The sequence below is a fragment of the Lactuca serriola genome, chromosome 1 (genome assembly GCF_051521515.1).
Source record: "Lactuca serriola cultivar US96UC23 chromosome 1, Lser_US96UC23_V15, whole genome shotgun sequence".
Lineage (NCBI taxonomy): Eukaryota > Viridiplantae > Streptophyta > Magnoliopsida > Asterales > Asteraceae > Lactuca > Lactuca serriola.
In genome coordinates, this window is record NC_136408.1 from 203,114,010 (window position 1) to 203,130,673 (window position 16,664).

The window sequence follows — 16,664 nt, forward strand, 5'->3', positions numbered from 1 at the left end:
TACAAGACGCAGAACCTCCTTTGTTTTGGTACGCGGGGCGTGGGACCCACGTGACCGATCGGCTCCGTTCCAAAAATACGAAAAGCATCAACCATGAACCGGAGGGCACCCGAGCATAGAAATAGCAAGAAAGAAAGGAAAAAAAGCAAAAAAAACCGCACGTAAAATCTAAAAAAACGCAAACGGACAACGAAAAAGGAGGGTGCAACACGAGGACTTCCCAGGGGGTCACCCATCCTAGTACTACTCTCGCCCAAGCACGCTTAACTGCGGAGTTCTGATGGGATCCGGTGCATTAGTGCTGGTATGATCGCACCCGAAATACTATCCATGTTTATTGTTTTTATGTGTTACAAGACGCAGAACCTCCTTTGTTTTGGTACGCGGGGCGTGGGACCCACGTGACCGATCGGCTCCGTTCCAAAAATACGAAAAGCATCAACCATGAACCGGAGGGCACCCGAGCATAGAAATAGCAAGAAAGAAAGGAAAAAAAGCAAAAAAAACCGCACGTAAAATCTAAAAAAACGCAAACGGACAACGAAAAAGGAGGGTGCAACACGAGGACTTCCCAGGGGGTCACCCATCCTAGTACTACTCTCGCCCAAGCACGCTTAACTGCGGAGTTCTGATGGGATCCGGTGCATTAGTGCTGGTATGATCGCACCCGAAATACTATCCATGTTTATTGTTTTTATGTGTTACAAGACGCAGAACCTCCTTTGTTTTGGTACGCGGGGCGTGGGACCCACGTGACCGATCGGCTCCGTTCCAAAAATACGAAAATCATCAACCATGAACCGGAGGGCACCCCAGCATAGAAATAGCAAGAAAGAAAGGAAAAAAAGCAAAAAAAACCGCACGTAAAATCTAAAAAAACGCAAACGGACAACGAAAAAGGGGGGTGCAACACGAGGACTTCCCAGGGGGTCACCCATCCTAGTACTACTCTCGCCCAAGCACGCTTAACTGCGGAGTTCTGATGGGATCCGGTGCATTAGTGCTGGTATGATCGCACCCGAAATACTATCCATGTTTAATGTTTTTATGTGTTACAAGACGCAGAACCTCCTTTGTTTTGGTACGCGGGGCGTGGGACCCACGTGACCGATCGGCTCCGTTCCGAAAATACGAAAAGCATCAACCATGAACCGGAGGGCACCCGAGCATAGAAATAGCAAGAAAGAAAGGAAAAAAAGCAAAAAAAACCGCACGTAAAATCTAAAAAAACGCAAACGGACAACGAAAAAGGAGGGTGCAACACGAGGACTTCCCAGGGGGTCACCCATCCTAGTACTACTCTCGCCCAAGCACGCTTAACTGCGGAGTTCTGATGGGATCCGGTGCATTAGTGCTGGTATGATCGCACCCGAAATACTATCCATGTTTATTGTTTTTATGTGTTACAAGACGCAGAACCTCCTTTGTTTTGGTACGCGGGGCGTGGGACCCACGTGACCGATCGGCTCCGTTCCAAAAATACGAAAAGCATCAACCATGAACCGGAGGGCACCCCAGCATAGAAATAGCAAGAAAGAAAGGAAAAAAAGCAAAAAAACCGCACGTAAAATCTAAAAAAACGCAAACGGACAACGAAAAAGGAGGGTGCAACACGAGGACTTCCCAGGGGGTCACCCATCCTAGTACTACTTTCGCCCAAGCACGCTTAACTGCGGAGTTCTGATGGGATCCGGTGCATTAGTGCATGTATGATCGCACCCGAAATACTATCCATGTTTATTGTTTTTATGTGTTACAAGACGCAGAACCTCCTTTGTTTTGGTACGCGGGGCGTGGGACCCACGTGACCGATCGGCTCCGTTCCAAAAATACGAAAAGCATCAACCATGAACCGGAGGGCACCCCAGCATAGAAATAGCAAGAAAGAAAGGAAAAAAAGCAAAAAAAACCGCACGTAAAATCTAAAAAAACGCAAACGGACAACGAAAAAGGGGGGTGCAACACGAGGACTTCCCAGGGGGTCACCCATCCTAGTACTACTCTCGCCCAAGCACGCTTAACTGCGGAGTTCTGATGGGATCCGGTGCATTAGTGCTGGTATGATCGCACCCGAAATACTATCCATGTTTATTGTTTTTATGTGTTACAAGACGCAGAACCTCCTTTGTTTTGGTACGCGGGGCGTGGGACCCACGTGACCGATCGGCTCCGTTCCAAAAATACGAAAAGCATCAACCATGAACCGGAGGGCACCCCAGCATAGAAATAGCAAGAAAGAAAGGAAAAAAAGCAAAAAAAACCGCACGTAAAATCTAAAAAAACGCAAACGGACAACGAAAAAGGGGGTGCAACACGAGGACTTCCCAAGGGGTCACCCATCCTAGTACTACTCTCGCCCAAGCACGCTTAACTGCGGAGTTCTGATGGGATCCGGTGCATTAGTGCTGGTATGATCGCACCCGAAATACTATCCATGTTTAATGTTTTTATGTGTTACAAGACGCAGAACCTCCTTTGTTTTGGTACGCGCGGCGTGGGACCCACGTGACCGATCGGCTCCGTTCCAAAAATACGAAAAGCATCAACCATGAACCGGAGGGCACCCGAGCATAGAAATAGCAAGAAAGAAAGGAAAAAAAGCAAAAAAAACCGCACGTAAAATCTAAAAAAACGCAAACGGACAACGAAAAAGGAGGGTGCAACACGAGGACTTCCCAGGGGGTCACCCATCCTAGTACTACTCTCGCCCAAGCACGCTTAACTGCGGAGTTCTGATGGGATCCGGTGCATTAGTGCTGGTATGATCGCACCCGAAATACTATCCATGTTTATTGTTTTTATGTGTTACAAGACGCAGAACCTCCTTTGTTTTGGTACGCGGGGCGTGGGACCCACGTGACCGATCGGCTCCGTTCCAAAAATACGAAAAGCATCAACCATGAACCGGAGGGCACCCGAGCATAGAAATAGCAAGAAAGAAAGGAAAAAAAGCAAAAAAAACCGCACGTAAAATCTAAAAAAACGCAAACGGACAACGAAAAAGGAGGGTGCAACACGAGGACTTCCCAGGGGGTCACCCATCCTAGTACTACTCTCGCCCAAGCACGTTTAACTGCGGAGTTCTGATGGGATCCGGTGCATTAGTGCTGGTATGATCGCACCCGAAATACTATCCATGTTTATTGTTTTTATGTGTTACAAGACGCAGAACCTCCTTTGTTTTGGTACGCGGGGCGTGGGACCCACGTGACCGATCGGCTCCGTTCCAAAAATACGAAAAGCATCAACCATGAACCGGAGGGCACCCGAGCATAGAAATAGCAAGAAAGAAAGGAAAAAAAGCAAAAAAACCGCACGTAAAATCTAAAAAAACGCAAACGGACAACGAAAAAGGAGGGTGCAACACGAGGACTTCCCAGGGGGTCACCCATCCTAGTACTACTCTCGCCCAAGCACGCTTAACTGCGGAGTTCTGATGGGATCCGGTGCATTAGTGCTGGTATGATCGCACCCGAAATACTATCCATGTTTAATGTTTTTATGTGTTACAAGACGCAGAACCTCCTTTGTTTTGGTACGCGGGGCGTGGGACCCACGTGACCGATCGGCTCCGTTCCAAAAATACGAAAAGCATCAACCATGAACCGGAGGGCACCCGAGCATAGAAATAGCAAGAAAGAAAGGAAAAAAAGAAAAAAAAAACCGCACGTAAAATCTAAAAAAACGCAAACGGACAACGAAAAAGGAGGGTGCAACACGAGGACTTCCCAGGGGGTCACCCATCCTAGTACTACTTTCGCCCAAGCACGCTTAACTGCGGAGTTCTGATGGGATCCGGTGCATTAGTGCATGTATGATCGCACCCGAAATACTATCCATGTTTATTGTTTTTATGTGTTACAAGACGCAGAACCTCCTTTGTTTTGGTACGCGGGGCGTGGGACCCACGTGACCGATCGGCTCCGTTCCAAAAATACGAAAAGCATCAACCATGAACCGGAGGGCACCCGAGCATAGAAATAGCAAGAAAGAAAGGAAAAAAAGCAAAAAAAACCGCACGTAAAATCTAAAAAAACGCAAACGGACAACGAAAAAGGAGGGTGCAACACGAGGACTTCCCAGGGGGTCACCCATCCTAGTACTACTCTCGCCCAAGCACGCTTAACTGCGGAGTTCTGATGGGATCCGGTGCATTAGTGCTGGTATGATCGCACCCGAAATACTATCCATGTTTATTGTTTTTATGTGTTACAAGACGCAGAACCTCCTTTGTTTTGGTACGCGGGGCGTGGGACCCACGTGACCGATCGGCTCCGTTCCAAAAATACGAAAAGCATCAACCATGAACCGGAGGGCACCCCAGCATAGAAATAGCAAGAAAGAAAGGAAAAAAAGCAAAAAAAACCGCACGTAAAATCTAAAAAAACGCAAACGGACAACGAAAAAGGGGGGTGCAACACGAGGACTTCCCAGGGGGTCACCCATCCTAGTACTACTCTCGCCCAAGCACGCTTAACTGCGGAGTTCTGATGGGATCCGGTGCATTAGTGCTGGTATGATCGCACCCGAAATACTATCCATGTTTATTGTTTTTATGTGTTACAAGACGCAGAACCTCCTTTGTTTTGGTACGCGGGGCGTGGGACCCACGTGACCGATCGGCTCCGTTCCAAAAATACGAAAAGCATCAACCATGAACCGGAGGGCACCCGAGCATAGAAATAGCAAGAAAGAAAGGAAAAAAAGCAAAAAAAACCGCACGTAAAATCTAAAAAAACGCAAACGGACAACGAAAAAGGAGGGTGCAACACGAGGACTTCCCAGGGGGTCACCCATCCTAGTACTACTCTCGCCCAAGCACGCTTAACTGCAGAGTTCTGATGGGATCCGGTGCATTAGTGCTGGTATGATCGCACCCGAAATACTATCCATGTTTATTGTTTTTATGTGTTACAAGACGCAGAACCTCCTTTGTTTTGGTACGCGGGGCGTGGGACCCACGTGACCGATCGGCTCCGTTCCAAAAATACGAAAAGCATCAACCATGAACCGGAGGGCACCCGAGCATAGAAATAGCAAGAAAGAAAGGAAAAAAAGCAAAAAAAACCGCACGTAAAATCTAAAAAAACGCAAACGGACAACGAAAAAGGGGGGTGCAACACGAGGACTTCCCAGGGGGTCACCCATCCTAGTACTACTCTCGCCCAAGCACGCTTAACTGCGGAGTTCTGATGGGATCCGGTGCATTAGTGCTGGTATGATCGCACCCGAAATACTATCCATGTTTAATGTTTTTATGTGTTACAAGACGCAGAACCTCCTTTGTTTTGGTACGCGGGGCGTGGGACCCACGTGACCGATCGGCTCCGTTCCAAAAATACGAAAAGCATCAACCATGAACCGGAGGGCACCCGAGCATAGAAATAGCAAGAAAGAAAGGAAAAAAAGAAAAAAAAAACCGCACGTAAAATCTAAAAAAACGCAAACGGACAACGAAAAAGGAGGGTGCAACACGAGGACTTCCCAGGGGGTCACCCATCCTAGTACTACTTTCGCCCAAGCACGCTTAACTGCGGAGTTCTGATGGGATCTGGTGCATTAGTGCATGTATGATCGCACCCGAAATACTATCCATGTTTATTGTTTTTATGTGTTACAAGACGCAGAACCTCCTTTGTTTTGGTACGCGGGGCGTGGGACCCACGTGACCGATCGGCTCCGTTCCAAAAATACGAAAAGCATCAACCATGAACCGGAGGGCACCCGAGCATAGAAATAGCAAGAAAGAAAGGAAAAAAAGCAAAAAAAACCGCACGTAAAATCTAAAAAAACGCAAACGGACAACGAAAAAGGAGGGTGCAACACGAGGACTTCCCAGGGGGTCACCCATCCTAGTACTACTCTCGCCCAAGCACGCTTAACTGCGGAGTTCTGATGGGATCCGGTGCATTAGTGCTGGTATGATCGCACCCGAAATACTATCCATGTTTATTGTTTTTATGTGTTACAAGACGCAGAACCTCCTTTGTTTTGGTACGCGGGGCGTGGGACCCACGTGACCGATCGGCTCCGTTCCAAAAATACGAAAAGCATCAACCATGAACCGGAGGGCACCCCAGCATAGAAATAGCAAGAAAGAAAGGAAAAAAAGCAAAAAAAACCGCACGTAAAATCTAAAAAAACGCAAACGGACAACGAAAAAGGGGGGTGCAACACGAGGACTTCCCAGGGGGTCACCCATCCTAGTACTACTCTCGCCCAAGCACGCTTAACTGCGGAGTTCTGATGGGATCCGGTGCATTAGTGCTGGTATGATCGCACCCGAAATACTATCCATGTTTAATGTTTTTATGTGTTACAAGACGCAGAACCTCCTTTGTTTTGGTACGCGGGGCGTGGGACCCACGTGACCGATCGGCTCCGTTCCAAAAATACGAAAAGCATCAACCATGAACCGGAGGGCACCCGAGCATAGAAATAGCAAGAAAGAAAGGAAAAAAAGCAAAAAAAACCGCACGTAAAATCTAAAAAAACGCAAACGGACAACGAAAAAGGTGGGTGCAACACGAGGACTTCCCAGGGGGTCACCCATCCTAGTACTACTTTCGCCCAAGCACGCTTAACTGCGGAGTTCTGATGGGATCCGGTGCATTAGTGCATGTATGATCGCACCCGAAATACTATCCATGTTTATTGTTTTTATGTGTTACAAGACGCAGAACCTCCTTTGTTTTGGTACGCGGGGCGTGGGACCCACGTGACCGATCGGCTCCGTTCCAAAAATACGAAAAGCATCAACCATGAACCGGAGGGCACCCCAGCATAGAAATAGCAAGAAAGAAAGGAAAAAAAGCAAAAAAAACCGCACGTAAAATCTAAAAAAACGCAAACGGACAACGAAAAAGGGGGGTGCAACACGAGGACTTCCCAGGGGGTCACCCATCCTAGTACTACTCTCGCCCAAGCACGCTTAACTGCGGAGTTCTGATGGGATCCGGTGCATTAGTGCTGGTATGATCGCACCCGAAATACTATCCATGTTTATTGTTTTTATGTGTTACAAGACGCAGAACCTCCTTTGTTTTGGTACGCGGGGCGTGGGACCCACGTGACCGATCGGCTCCGTTCCAAAAATACGAAAAGCATCAACCATGAACCGGAGGGCACCCGAGCATAGAAATAGCAAGAAAGAAAGGAAAAAAAGCAAAAAAAACCGCACGTAAAATCTAAAAAAACGCAAACGGACAACGAAAAAGGAGGGTGCAACACGAGGACTTCCCATGGGGTCACCCATCCTAGTACTACTCTCGCCCAAGCACGCTTAACTGCAGAGTTCTGATGGGATCCGGTGCATTAGTGCTGGTATGATCGCACCCGAAATACTATCCATGTTTATTGTTTTTATGTGTTACAAGACGCAGAACCTCCTTTGTTTTGGTACGCGGGGCGTGGGACCCACGTGACCGATCGGCTCCGTTCCAAAAATACGAAAAGCATCAACCATGAACCGGAGGGCACCCGAGCATAGAAATAGCAAGAAAGAAAGGAAAAAAAGCAAAAAAAACCGCACGTAAAATCTAAAAAAACGCAAACGGACAACGAAAAAGGGGGGTGCAACACGAGGACTTCCCAGGGGGTCACCCATCCTAGTACTACTCTCGCCCAAGCACGCTTAACTGCGGAGTTCTGATGGGATCCGGTGCATTAGTGCTGGTATGATCGCACCCGAAATACTATCCATGTTTAATGTTTTTATGTGTTACAAGACGCAGAACCTCCTTTGTTTTGGTACGCGGGGCGTGGGACCCACGTGACCGATCGGCTCCGTTCCAAAAATACGAAAAGCATCAACCATGAACCGGAGGGCACCCGAGCATAGAAGTAGCAAGAAAGAAAGGAAAAAAAGAAAAAAAAAACCGCACGTAAAATCTAAAAAAACGCAAACGGACAACGAAAAAGGAGGGTGCAACACGAGGACTTCCCAGGGGGTCACCCATCCTAGTACTACTTTCGCCCAAGCACGCTTAACTGCGGAGTTCTGATGGGATCCGGTGCATTAGTGCATGTATGATCGCACCCGAAATACTATCCATGTTTATTGTTTTTATGTGTTACAAGACGCAGAACCTCCTTTGTTTTGGTACGCGGGACGTGGGACCCACGTGACCGATCGGCTCCGTTCCAAAAATACGAAAAGCATCAACCATGAACCGGAGGGCACCCGAGCATAGAAATAGCAAGAAAGAAAGGAAAAAAAGCAAAAAAAACCGCACGTAAAATCTAAAAAAACGCAAACGGACAACGAAAAAGGGGGGTGCAACACGAGGACTTCCCAGTGGGTCACCCATCCTAGTACTACTCTCGCCCAAGCACGCTTAACTGCGGAGTTCTGATGGGATCCGGTGCATTAGTGCTGGTATGATCGCACCCGAAATACTATCCATGTTTAATGTTTTTATGTGTTACAAGACGCAGAACCTCCTTTGTTTTGGTACGCGGGGCGTGGGACCCACGTGACCGATCGGCTCCGTTCCAAAAATACGAAAAGCATCAACCATGAACCGGAGGGCACCCGAGCATAGAAATAGCAAGAAAGAAAGGAAAAAAAGCAAAAAAAACCGCACGTAAAATCTAAAAAAACGCAAACGGACAACGAAAAAGGAGGGTGCAACACGAGGACTTCCCAGGGGGTCACCCATCCTAGTACTACTCTCGCCCAAGCACGCTTAACTGCGGAGTTCTGATGGGATCCGGTGCATTAGTGCTGGTATGATCGCACCCGAAATACTATCCATGTTTAATGTTTTTATGTGTTACAAGACGCAGAACCTCCTTTGTTTTGGTACGCGCGGCGTGGGACCCACGTGACCGATCGGCTCCGTTCCAAAAATACGAAAAGCATCAACCATGAACCGGAGGGCACCCGAGCATAGAAATAGCAAGAAAGAAAGGAAAAAAAGCAAAAAAAACCGCACGTAAAATCTAAAAAAACGCAAACGGACAACGAAAAAGGAGGGTGCAACACGAGGACTTCCCAGGGGGTCACCCATCCTAGTACTACTCTCGCCCAAGCACGCTTAACTGCGGAGTTCTGATGGGATCCGGTGCATTAGTGCTGGTATGATCGCACCCGAAATACTATCCATGTTTATTGTTTTTATGTGTTACAAGACGCAGAACCTCCTTTGTTTTGGTACGCGGGGCGTGGGACCCACGTGACCGATCGGCTCCGTTCCAAAAATACGAAAAGCATCAACCATGAACCGGAGGGCACCCGAGCATAGAAATAGCAAGAAAGAAAGGAAAAAAAGCAAAAAAAACCGCACGTAAAATCTAAAAAAACGCAAACGGACAACGAAAAAGGAGGGTGCAACACGAGGACTTCCCAGGGGGTCACCCATCCTAGTACTACTCTCGCCCAAGCACGTTTAACTGCGGAGTTCTGATGGGATCCGGTGCATTAGTGCTGGTATGATCGCACCCGAAATACTATCCATGTTTATTGTTTTTATGTGTTACAAGACGCAGAACCTCCTTTGTTTTGGTACGCGGGGCGTGGGACCCACGTGACCGATCGGCTCCGTTCCAAAAATACGAAAAGCATCAACCATGAACCGGAGGGCACCCGAGCATAGAAATAGCAAGAAAGAAAGGAAAAAAAGCAAAAAAACCGCACGTAAAATCTAAAAAAACGCAAACGGACAACGAAAAAGGAGGGTGCAACACGAGGACTTCCCAGGGGGTCACCCATCCTAGTACTACTCTCGCCCAAGCACGCTTAACTGCGGAGTTCTGATGGGATCCGGTGCATTAGTGCTGGTATGATCGCACCCGAAATACTATCCATGTTTAATGTTTTTATGTGTTACAAGACGCAGAACCTCCTTTGTTTTGGTACGCGGGGCGTGGGACCCACGTGACCGATCGGCTCCGTTCCAAAAATACGAAAAGCATCAACCATGAACCGGAGGGCACCCGAGCATAGAAATAGCAAGAAAGAAAGGAAAAAAAGAAAAAAAAAAACCGCACGTAAAATCTAAAAAAACGCAAACGGACAACGAAAAAGGAGGGTGCAACACGAGGACTTCCCAGGGGGTCACCCATCCTAGTACTACTTTCGCCCAAGCACGCTTAACTGCGGAGTTCTGATGGGATCCGGTGCATTAGTGCATGTATGATCGCACCCGAAATACTATCCATGTTTATTGTTTTTATGTGTTACAAGACGCAGAACCTCCTTTGTTTTGGTACGCGGGGCGTGGGACCCACGTGACCGATCGGCTCCGTTCCAAAAATACGAAAAGCATCAACCATGAACCGGAGGGCACCCGAGCATAGAAATAGCAAGAAAGAAAGGAAAAAAAGCAAAAAAAACCGCACGTAAAATCTAAAAAAACGCAAACGGACAACGAAAAAGGAGGGTGCAACACGAGGACTTCCCAGGGGGTCACCCATCCTAGTACTACTCTCGCCCAAGCACGCTTAACTGCGGAGTTCTGATGGGATCCGGTGCATTAGTGCTGGTATGATCGCACCCGAAATACTATCCATGTTTATTGTTTTTATGTGTTACAAGACGCAGAACCTCCTTTGTTTTGGTACGCGGGGCGTGGGACCCACGTGACCGATCGGCTCCGTTCCAAAAATACGAAAAGCATCAACCATGAACCGGAGGGCACCCCAGCATAGAAATAGCAAGAAAGAAAGGAAAAAAAGCAAAAAAAACCGCACGTAAAATCTAAAAAAACGCAAACGGACAACGAAAAAGGGGGGTGCAACACGAGGACTTCCCAGGGGGTCACCCATCCTAGTACTACTCTCGCCCAAGCACGCTTAACTGCGGAGTTCTGATGGGATCCGGTGCATTAGTGCTGGTATGATCGCACCCGAAATACTATCCATGTTTATTGTTTTTATGTGTTACAAGACGCAGAACCTCCTTTGTTTTGGTACGCGGGGCGTGGGACCCACGTGACCGATCGGCTCCGTTCCAAAAATACGAAAAGCATCAACCATGAACCGGAGGGCACCCGAGCATAGAAATAGCAAGAAAGAAAGGAAAAAAAGCAAAAAAAACCGCACGTAAAATCTAAAAAAACGCAAACGGACAACGAAAAAGGAGGGTGCAACACGAGGACTTCCCAGGGGGTCACCCATCCTAGTACTACTCTCGCCCAAGCACGCTTAACTGCAGAGTTCTGATGGGATCCGGTGCATTAGTGCTGGTATGATCGCACCCGAAATACTATCCATGTTTATTGTTTTTATGTGTTACAAGACGCAGAACCTCCTTTGTTTTGGTACGCGGGGCGTGGGACCCACGTGACCGATCGGCTCCGTTCCAAAAATACGAAAAGCATCAACCATGAACCGGAGGGCACCCGAGCATAGAAATAGCAAGAAAGAAAGGAAAAAAAGCAAAAAAAACCGCACGTAAAATCTAAAAAAACGCAAACGGACAACGAAAAAGGGGGGTGCAACACGAGGACTTCCCAGGGGGTCACCCATCCTAGTACTACTCTCGCCCAAGCACGCTTAACTGCGGAGTTCTGATGGGATCCGGTGCATTAGTGCTGGTATGATCGCACCCGAAATACTATCCATGTTTAATGTTTTTATGTGTTACAAGACGCAGAACCTCCTTTGTTTTGGTACGCGGGGCGTGGGACCCACGTGACCGATCGGCTCCGTTCCAAAAATACGAAAAGCATCAACCATGAACCGGAGGGCACCCGAGCATAGAAATAGCAAGAAAGAAAGGAAAAAAAGAAAAAAAAAACCGCACGTAAAATCTAAAAAAACGCAAACGGACAACGAAAAAGGAGGGTGCAACACGAGGACTTCCCAGGGGGTCACCCATCCTAGTACTACTTTCGCCCAAGCACGCTTAACTGCGGAGTTCTGATGGGATCCGGTGCATTAGTGCATGTATGATCGCACCCGAAATACTATCCATGTTTATTGTTTTTATGTGTTACAAGACGCAGAACCTCCTTTGTTTTGGTACGCGGGGCGTGGGACCCACGTGACCGATCGGCTCCGTTCCAAAAATACGAAAAGCATCAACCATGAACCGGAGGGCACCCGAGCATAGAAATAGCAAGAAAGAAAGGAAAAAAAGCAAAAAAAACCGCACGTAAAATCTAAAAAAACGCAAACGGACAACGAAAAAGGAGGGTGCAACACGAGGACTTCCCAGGGGGTCACCCATCCTAGTACTACTCTCGCCCAAGCACGCTTAACTGCGGAGTTCTGATGGGATCCGGTGCATTAGTGCTGGTATGATCGCACCCGAAATACTATCCATGTTTATTGTTTTTATGTGTTACAAGACGCAGAACCTCCTTTGTTTTGGTACGCGGGGCGTGGGACCCACGTGACCGATCGGCTCCGTTCCAAAAATACGAAAAGCATCAACCATGAACCGGAGGGCACCCCAGCATAGAAATAGCAAGAAAGAAAGGAAAAAAAGCAAAAAAAACCGCACGTAAAATCTAAAAAAACGCAAACGGACAACGAAAAAGGGGGGTGCAACACGAGGACTTCCCAGGGGGTCACCCATCCTAGTACTACTCTCGCCCAAGCACGCTTAACTGCGGAGTTCTGATGGGATCCGGTGCATTAGTGCTGGTATGATCGCACCCGAAATACTATCCATGTTTAATGTTTTTATGTGTTACAAGACGCAGAACCTCCTTTGTTTTGGTACGCGGGGCGTGGGACCCACGTGACCGATCGGCTCCGTTCCAAAAATACGAAAAGCATCAACCATGAACCGGAGGGCACCCGAGCATAGAAATAGCAAGAAAGAAAGGAAAAAAAGCAAAAAAAACCGCACGTAAAATCTAAAAAAACGCAAACGGACAACGAAAAAGGTGGGTGCAACACGAGGACTTCCCAGGGGGTCACCCATCCTAGTACTACTTTCGCCCAAGCACGCTTAACTGCGGAGTTCTGATGGGATCCGGTGCATTAGTGCATGTATGATCGCACCCGAAATACTATCCATGTTTATTGTTTTTATGTGTTACAAGACGCAGAACCTCCTTTGTTTTGGTACGCGGGGCGTGGGACCCACGTGACCGATCGGCTCCGTTCCAAAAATACGAAAAGCATCAACCATGAACCGGAGGGCACCCCAGCATAGAAATAGCAAGAAAGAAAGGAAAAAAAGCAAAAAAAACCGCACGTAAAATCTAAAAAAACGCAAACGGACAACGAAAAAGGGGGGTGCAACACGAGGACTTCCCAGGGGGTCACCCATCCTAGTACTACTCTCGCCCAAGCACGCTTAACTGCGGAGTTCTGATGGGATCCGGTGCATTAGTGCTGGTATGATCGCACCCGAAATACTATCCATGTTTATTGTTTTTATGTGTTACAAGACGCAGAACCTCCTTTGTTTTGGTACGCGGGGCGTGGGACCCACGTGACCGATCGGCTCCGTTCCAAAAATACGAAAAGCATCAACCATGAACCGGAGGGCACCCGAGCATAGAAATAGCAAGAAAGAAAGGAAAAAAAGCAAAAAAAACCGCACGTAAAATCTAAAAAAACGCAAACGGACAACGAAAAAGGAGGGTGCAACACGAGGACTTCCCATGGGGTCACCCATCCTAGTACTACTCTCGCCCAAGCACGCTTAACTGCAGAGTTCTGATGGGATCCGGTGCATTAGTGCTGGTATGATCGCACCCGAAATACTATCCATGTTTATTGTTTTTATGTGTTACAAGACGCAGAACCTCCTTTGTTTTGGTACGCGGGGCGTGGGACCCACGTGACCGATCGGCTCCGTTCCAAAAATACGAAAAGCATCAACCATGAACCGGAGGGCACCCGAGCATAGAAATAGCAAGAAAGAAAGGAAAAAAAGCAAAAAAAACCGCACGTAAAATCTAAAAAAACGCAAACGGACAACGAAAAAGGGGGGTGCAACACGAGGACTTCCCAGGGGGTCACCCATCCTAGTACTACTCTCGCCCAAGCACGCTTAACTGCGGAGTTCTGATGGGATCCGGTGCATTAGTGCTGGTATGATCGCACCCGAAATACTATCCATGTTTAATGTTTTTATGTGTTACAAGACGCAGAACCTCCTTTGTTTTGGTACGCGGGGCGTGGGACCCACGTGACCGATCGGCTCCGTTCCAAAAATACGAAAAGCATCAACCATGAACCGGAGGGCACCCGAGCATAGAAATAGCAAGAAAGAAAGGAAAAAAAGAAAAAAAAAACCGCACGTAAAATCTAAAAAAACGCAAACGGACAACGAAAAAGGAGGGTGCAACACGAGGACTTCCCAGGGGGTCACCCATCCTAGTACTACTTTCGCCCAAGCACGCTTAACTGCGGAGTTCTGATGGGATCCGGTGCATTAGTGCATGTATGATCGCACCCGAAATACTATCCATGTTTATTGTTTTTATGTGTTACAAGACGCAGAACCTCCTTTGTTTTGGTACGCGGGGCGTGGGACCCACGTGACCGATCGGCTCCGTTCCAAAAATACGAAAAGCATCAACCATGAACCGGAGGGCACCCGAGCATAGAAATAGCAAGAAAGAAAGGAAAAAAAGCAAAAAAAACCGCACGTAAAATCTAAAAAAACGCAAACGGACAACGAAAAAGGGGGGTGCAACACGAGGACTTCCCAGTGGGTCACCCATCCTAGTACTACTCTCGCCCAAGCACGCTTAACTGCGGAGTTCTGATGGGATCCGGTGCATTAGTGCTGGTATGATCGCACCCGAAATACTATCCATGTTTAATGTTTTTATGTGTTACAAGACGCAGAACCTCCTTTGTTTTGGTACGCGGGGCGTGGGACCCACGTGACCGATCGGCTCCGTTCCAAAAATACGAAAAGCATCAACCATGAACCGGAGGGCACCCGAGCATAGAAATAGCAAGAAAGAAAGGAAAAAAAGCAAAAAAAACCGCACGTAAAATCTAAAAAAACGCAAACGGACAACGAAAAAGGAGGGTGCAACACGAGGACTTCCCAGGGGGTCACCCATCCTAGTACTACTCTCGCCCAAGCACGCTTAACTGCGGAGTTCTGATGGGATCCGGTGCATTAGTGCTGGTATGATCGCACCCGAAATACTATCCATGTTTAATGTTTTTATGTGTTACAAGACGCAGAACCTCCTTTGTTTTGGTACGCGCGGCGTGGGACCCACGTGACCGATCGGCTCCGTTCCAAAAATACGAAAAGCATCAACCATGAACCGGAGGGCACCCGAGCATAGAAATAGCAAGAAAGAAAGGAAAAAAAGCAAAAAAAACCGCACGTAAAATCTAAAAAAACGCAAACGGACAACGAAAAAGGAGGGTGCAACACGAGGACTTCCCAGGGGGTCACCCATCCTAGTACTACTCTCGCCCAAGCACGCTTAACTGCGGAGTTCTGATGGGATCCGGTGCATTAGTGCTGGTATGATCGCACCCGAAATACTATCCATGTTTATTGTTTTTATGTGTTACAAGACGCAGAACCTCCTTTGTTTTGGTACGCGGGGCGTGGGACCCACGTGACCGATCGGCTCCGTTCCAAAAATACGAAAAGCATCAACCATGAACCGGAGGGCACCCGAGCATAGAAATAGCAAGAAAGAAAGGAAAAAAAGCAAAAAAAACCGCACGTAAAATCTAAAAAAACGCAAACGGACAACGAAAAAGGAGGGTGCAACACGAGGACTTCCCAGGGGGTCACCCATCCTAGTACTACTCTCGCCCAAGCACGTTTAACTGCGGAGTTCTGATGGGATCCGGTGCATTAGTGCTGGTATGATCGCACCCGAAATACTATCCATGTTTATTGTTTTTATGTGTTACAAGACGCAGAACCTCCTTTGTTTTGGTACGCGGGGCGTGGGACCCACGTGACCGATCGGCTCCGTTCCAAAAATACGAAAAGCATCAACCATGAACCGGAGGGCACCCGAGCATAGAAATAGCAAGAAAGAAAGGAAAAAAAGCAAAAAAACCGCACGTAAAATCTAAAAAAACGCAAACGGACAACGAAAAAGGAGGGTGCAACACGAGGACTTCCCAGGGGGTCACCCATCCTAGTACTACTCTCGCCCAAGCACGCTTAACTGCGGAGTTCTGATGGGATCCGGTGCATTAGTGCTGGTATGATCGCACCCGAAATACTATCCATGTTTAATGTTTTTATGTGTTACAAGACGCAGAACCTCCTTTGTTTTGGTACGCGGGGCGTGGGACCCACGTGACCGATCGGCTCCGTTCCAAAAATACGAAAAGCATCAACCATGAACCGGAGGGCACCCGAGCATAGAAATAGCAAGAAAGAAAGGAAAAAAAGAAAAAAAAAAACCGCACGTAAAATCTAAAAAAACGCAAACGGACAACGAAAAAGGAGGGTGCAACACGAGGACTTCCCAGGGGGTCACCCATCCTAGTACTACTTTCGCCCAAGCACGCTTAACTGCGGAGTTCTGATGGGATCCGGTGCATTAGTGCATGTATGATCGCACCCGAAATACTATCCATGTTTATTGTTTTTATGTGTTACAAGACGCAGAACCTCCTTTGTTTTGGTACGCGGGGCGTGGGACCCACGTGACCGATCGGCTCCGTTCCAAAAATACGAAAAGCATCAACCATGAACCGGAGGGCACCCGAGCATAGAAATAGCAAGAAAGAAAGGAAAAAAAGCAAAAAAAACCGCACGT

At 47.7% G+C, this 16,664-nt stretch overlaps 47 non-coding genes across 47 annotated transcripts; all 47 read right to left on the reverse strand.

The window, feature by feature from the left end:
- Positions 1-199: 199 nt before the first annotated feature.
- LOC145082921 (5S ribosomal RNA) lies at positions 200-318 on the reverse strand. Its single transcript, XR_013697420.1, has one exon. It is a non-coding gene; the product is annotated as a 5S ribosomal RNA (ribosomal RNA).
- Positions 319-550: 232 nt separating this feature from the next.
- LOC145082922 (5S ribosomal RNA) lies at positions 551-669 on the reverse strand. Its single transcript, XR_013697421.1, has one exon. It is a non-coding gene; the product is annotated as a 5S ribosomal RNA (ribosomal RNA).
- A 232-nt stretch (positions 670-901) lies between these two features.
- LOC145080590 (5S ribosomal RNA) lies at positions 902-1,020 on the reverse strand. The gene has a single exon (XR_013695191.1). It is a non-coding gene; the product is annotated as a 5S ribosomal RNA (ribosomal RNA).
- A 232-nt stretch (positions 1,021-1,252) lies between these two features.
- Positions 1,253-1,371, reverse strand: LOC145082923 (5S ribosomal RNA). Its single transcript, XR_013697422.1, has one exon. It is a non-coding gene; the product is annotated as a 5S ribosomal RNA (ribosomal RNA).
- A 231-nt stretch (positions 1,372-1,602) lies between these two features.
- LOC145085563 (5S ribosomal RNA) lies at positions 1,603-1,721 on the reverse strand. The gene has a single exon (XR_013699960.1). It is a non-coding gene; the product is annotated as a 5S ribosomal RNA (ribosomal RNA).
- Positions 1,722-1,953: 232 nt separating this feature from the next.
- LOC145080591 (5S ribosomal RNA) lies at positions 1,954-2,072 on the reverse strand. Its single transcript, XR_013695192.1, has one exon. It is a non-coding gene; the product is annotated as a 5S ribosomal RNA (ribosomal RNA).
- A 231-nt stretch (positions 2,073-2,303) lies between these two features.
- LOC145083084 (5S ribosomal RNA) lies at positions 2,304-2,422 on the reverse strand. The gene has a single exon (XR_013697573.1). It is a non-coding gene; the product is annotated as a 5S ribosomal RNA (ribosomal RNA).
- Positions 2,423-2,654: 232 nt separating this feature from the next.
- On the reverse strand, positions 2,655-2,773 carry LOC145082924 (5S ribosomal RNA). Its single transcript, XR_013697423.1, has one exon. It is a non-coding gene; the product is annotated as a 5S ribosomal RNA (ribosomal RNA).
- A 232-nt stretch (positions 2,774-3,005) lies between these two features.
- LOC145083309 (5S ribosomal RNA) lies at positions 3,006-3,124 on the reverse strand. Its single transcript, XR_013697785.1, has one exon. It is a non-coding gene; the product is annotated as a 5S ribosomal RNA (ribosomal RNA).
- Positions 3,125-3,355: 231 nt separating this feature from the next.
- Positions 3,356-3,474, reverse strand: LOC145082925 (5S ribosomal RNA). The gene has a single exon (XR_013697424.1). It is a non-coding gene; the product is annotated as a 5S ribosomal RNA (ribosomal RNA).
- Positions 3,475-3,707: 233 nt separating this feature from the next.
- Positions 3,708-3,826, reverse strand: LOC145085564 (5S ribosomal RNA). Its single transcript, XR_013699961.1, has one exon. It is a non-coding gene; the product is annotated as a 5S ribosomal RNA (ribosomal RNA).
- Positions 3,827-4,058: 232 nt separating this feature from the next.
- LOC145082928 (5S ribosomal RNA) lies at positions 4,059-4,177 on the reverse strand. Its single transcript, XR_013697426.1, has one exon. It is a non-coding gene; the product is annotated as a 5S ribosomal RNA (ribosomal RNA).
- A 232-nt stretch (positions 4,178-4,409) lies between these two features.
- LOC145080592 (5S ribosomal RNA) lies at positions 4,410-4,528 on the reverse strand. The gene has a single exon (XR_013695193.1). It is a non-coding gene; the product is annotated as a 5S ribosomal RNA (ribosomal RNA).
- Positions 4,529-4,760: 232 nt separating this feature from the next.
- On the reverse strand, positions 4,761-4,879 carry LOC145083866 (5S ribosomal RNA). The gene has a single exon (XR_013698324.1). It is a non-coding gene; the product is annotated as a 5S ribosomal RNA (ribosomal RNA).
- A 232-nt stretch (positions 4,880-5,111) lies between these two features.
- Positions 5,112-5,230, reverse strand: LOC145080593 (5S ribosomal RNA). Its single transcript, XR_013695194.1, has one exon. It is a non-coding gene; the product is annotated as a 5S ribosomal RNA (ribosomal RNA).
- A 233-nt stretch (positions 5,231-5,463) lies between these two features.
- Positions 5,464-5,582, reverse strand: LOC145073582 (5S ribosomal RNA). The gene has a single exon (XR_013691439.1). It is a non-coding gene; the product is annotated as a 5S ribosomal RNA (ribosomal RNA).
- A 232-nt stretch (positions 5,583-5,814) lies between these two features.
- On the reverse strand, positions 5,815-5,933 carry LOC145082929 (5S ribosomal RNA). The gene has a single exon (XR_013697427.1). It is a non-coding gene; the product is annotated as a 5S ribosomal RNA (ribosomal RNA).
- Positions 5,934-6,165: 232 nt separating this feature from the next.
- On the reverse strand, positions 6,166-6,284 carry LOC145080594 (5S ribosomal RNA). The gene has a single exon (XR_013695195.1). It is a non-coding gene; the product is annotated as a 5S ribosomal RNA (ribosomal RNA).
- Positions 6,285-6,516: 232 nt separating this feature from the next.
- On the reverse strand, positions 6,517-6,635 carry LOC145085658 (5S ribosomal RNA). Its single transcript, XR_013700050.1, has one exon. It is a non-coding gene; the product is annotated as a 5S ribosomal RNA (ribosomal RNA).
- Positions 6,636-6,867: 232 nt separating this feature from the next.
- Positions 6,868-6,986, reverse strand: LOC145080595 (5S ribosomal RNA). The gene has a single exon (XR_013695196.1). It is a non-coding gene; the product is annotated as a 5S ribosomal RNA (ribosomal RNA).
- A 232-nt stretch (positions 6,987-7,218) lies between these two features.
- Positions 7,219-7,337, reverse strand: LOC145084464 (5S ribosomal RNA). Its single transcript, XR_013698906.1, has one exon. It is a non-coding gene; the product is annotated as a 5S ribosomal RNA (ribosomal RNA).
- A 232-nt stretch (positions 7,338-7,569) lies between these two features.
- On the reverse strand, positions 7,570-7,688 carry LOC145080596 (5S ribosomal RNA). Its single transcript, XR_013695197.1, has one exon. It is a non-coding gene; the product is annotated as a 5S ribosomal RNA (ribosomal RNA).
- A 233-nt stretch (positions 7,689-7,921) lies between these two features.
- Positions 7,922-8,040, reverse strand: LOC145085565 (5S ribosomal RNA). Its single transcript, XR_013699962.1, has one exon. It is a non-coding gene; the product is annotated as a 5S ribosomal RNA (ribosomal RNA).
- A 232-nt stretch (positions 8,041-8,272) lies between these two features.
- LOC145083359 (5S ribosomal RNA) lies at positions 8,273-8,391 on the reverse strand. The gene has a single exon (XR_013697832.1). It is a non-coding gene; the product is annotated as a 5S ribosomal RNA (ribosomal RNA).
- Positions 8,392-8,623: 232 nt separating this feature from the next.
- On the reverse strand, positions 8,624-8,742 carry LOC145082930 (5S ribosomal RNA). The gene has a single exon (XR_013697428.1). It is a non-coding gene; the product is annotated as a 5S ribosomal RNA (ribosomal RNA).
- Positions 8,743-8,974: 232 nt separating this feature from the next.
- On the reverse strand, positions 8,975-9,093 carry LOC145082931 (5S ribosomal RNA). The gene has a single exon (XR_013697429.1). It is a non-coding gene; the product is annotated as a 5S ribosomal RNA (ribosomal RNA).
- Positions 9,094-9,325: 232 nt separating this feature from the next.
- On the reverse strand, positions 9,326-9,444 carry LOC145083310 (5S ribosomal RNA). The gene has a single exon (XR_013697786.1). It is a non-coding gene; the product is annotated as a 5S ribosomal RNA (ribosomal RNA).
- Positions 9,445-9,675: 231 nt separating this feature from the next.
- On the reverse strand, positions 9,676-9,794 carry LOC145082932 (5S ribosomal RNA). Its single transcript, XR_013697430.1, has one exon. It is a non-coding gene; the product is annotated as a 5S ribosomal RNA (ribosomal RNA).
- Positions 9,795-10,028: 234 nt separating this feature from the next.
- Positions 10,029-10,147, reverse strand: LOC145085566 (5S ribosomal RNA). Its single transcript, XR_013699963.1, has one exon. It is a non-coding gene; the product is annotated as a 5S ribosomal RNA (ribosomal RNA).
- A 232-nt stretch (positions 10,148-10,379) lies between these two features.
- Positions 10,380-10,498, reverse strand: LOC145082934 (5S ribosomal RNA). The gene has a single exon (XR_013697432.1). It is a non-coding gene; the product is annotated as a 5S ribosomal RNA (ribosomal RNA).
- Positions 10,499-10,730: 232 nt separating this feature from the next.
- LOC145080597 (5S ribosomal RNA) lies at positions 10,731-10,849 on the reverse strand. The gene has a single exon (XR_013695198.1). It is a non-coding gene; the product is annotated as a 5S ribosomal RNA (ribosomal RNA).
- Positions 10,850-11,081: 232 nt separating this feature from the next.
- LOC145083867 (5S ribosomal RNA) lies at positions 11,082-11,200 on the reverse strand. Its single transcript, XR_013698325.1, has one exon. It is a non-coding gene; the product is annotated as a 5S ribosomal RNA (ribosomal RNA).
- Positions 11,201-11,432: 232 nt separating this feature from the next.
- On the reverse strand, positions 11,433-11,551 carry LOC145080598 (5S ribosomal RNA). The gene has a single exon (XR_013695199.1). It is a non-coding gene; the product is annotated as a 5S ribosomal RNA (ribosomal RNA).
- A 233-nt stretch (positions 11,552-11,784) lies between these two features.
- LOC145085568 (5S ribosomal RNA) lies at positions 11,785-11,903 on the reverse strand. Its single transcript, XR_013699964.1, has one exon. It is a non-coding gene; the product is annotated as a 5S ribosomal RNA (ribosomal RNA).
- A 232-nt stretch (positions 11,904-12,135) lies between these two features.
- LOC145082935 (5S ribosomal RNA) lies at positions 12,136-12,254 on the reverse strand. Its single transcript, XR_013697433.1, has one exon. It is a non-coding gene; the product is annotated as a 5S ribosomal RNA (ribosomal RNA).
- A 232-nt stretch (positions 12,255-12,486) lies between these two features.
- On the reverse strand, positions 12,487-12,605 carry LOC145080601 (5S ribosomal RNA). Its single transcript, XR_013695201.1, has one exon. It is a non-coding gene; the product is annotated as a 5S ribosomal RNA (ribosomal RNA).
- Positions 12,606-12,837: 232 nt separating this feature from the next.
- Positions 12,838-12,956, reverse strand: LOC145085659 (5S ribosomal RNA). The gene has a single exon (XR_013700051.1). It is a non-coding gene; the product is annotated as a 5S ribosomal RNA (ribosomal RNA).
- Positions 12,957-13,188: 232 nt separating this feature from the next.
- Positions 13,189-13,307, reverse strand: LOC145080611 (5S ribosomal RNA). Its single transcript, XR_013695210.1, has one exon. It is a non-coding gene; the product is annotated as a 5S ribosomal RNA (ribosomal RNA).
- Positions 13,308-13,539: 232 nt separating this feature from the next.
- On the reverse strand, positions 13,540-13,658 carry LOC145084466 (5S ribosomal RNA). The gene has a single exon (XR_013698907.1). It is a non-coding gene; the product is annotated as a 5S ribosomal RNA (ribosomal RNA).
- Positions 13,659-13,890: 232 nt separating this feature from the next.
- On the reverse strand, positions 13,891-14,009 carry LOC145080621 (5S ribosomal RNA). The gene has a single exon (XR_013695219.1). It is a non-coding gene; the product is annotated as a 5S ribosomal RNA (ribosomal RNA).
- A 233-nt stretch (positions 14,010-14,242) lies between these two features.
- LOC145085569 (5S ribosomal RNA) lies at positions 14,243-14,361 on the reverse strand. Its single transcript, XR_013699965.1, has one exon. It is a non-coding gene; the product is annotated as a 5S ribosomal RNA (ribosomal RNA).
- A 232-nt stretch (positions 14,362-14,593) lies between these two features.
- On the reverse strand, positions 14,594-14,712 carry LOC145083360 (5S ribosomal RNA). Its single transcript, XR_013697833.1, has one exon. It is a non-coding gene; the product is annotated as a 5S ribosomal RNA (ribosomal RNA).
- Positions 14,713-14,944: 232 nt separating this feature from the next.
- Positions 14,945-15,063, reverse strand: LOC145082936 (5S ribosomal RNA). Its single transcript, XR_013697434.1, has one exon. It is a non-coding gene; the product is annotated as a 5S ribosomal RNA (ribosomal RNA).
- A 232-nt stretch (positions 15,064-15,295) lies between these two features.
- LOC145082937 (5S ribosomal RNA) lies at positions 15,296-15,414 on the reverse strand. The gene has a single exon (XR_013697435.1). It is a non-coding gene; the product is annotated as a 5S ribosomal RNA (ribosomal RNA).
- A 232-nt stretch (positions 15,415-15,646) lies between these two features.
- Positions 15,647-15,765, reverse strand: LOC145083312 (5S ribosomal RNA). The gene has a single exon (XR_013697788.1). It is a non-coding gene; the product is annotated as a 5S ribosomal RNA (ribosomal RNA).
- Positions 15,766-15,996: 231 nt separating this feature from the next.
- LOC145082938 (5S ribosomal RNA) lies at positions 15,997-16,115 on the reverse strand. Its single transcript, XR_013697436.1, has one exon. It is a non-coding gene; the product is annotated as a 5S ribosomal RNA (ribosomal RNA).
- A 234-nt stretch (positions 16,116-16,349) lies between these two features.
- On the reverse strand, positions 16,350-16,468 carry LOC145085570 (5S ribosomal RNA). Its single transcript, XR_013699966.1, has one exon. It is a non-coding gene; the product is annotated as a 5S ribosomal RNA (ribosomal RNA).
- Positions 16,469-16,664: the final 196 nt, after the last annotated feature.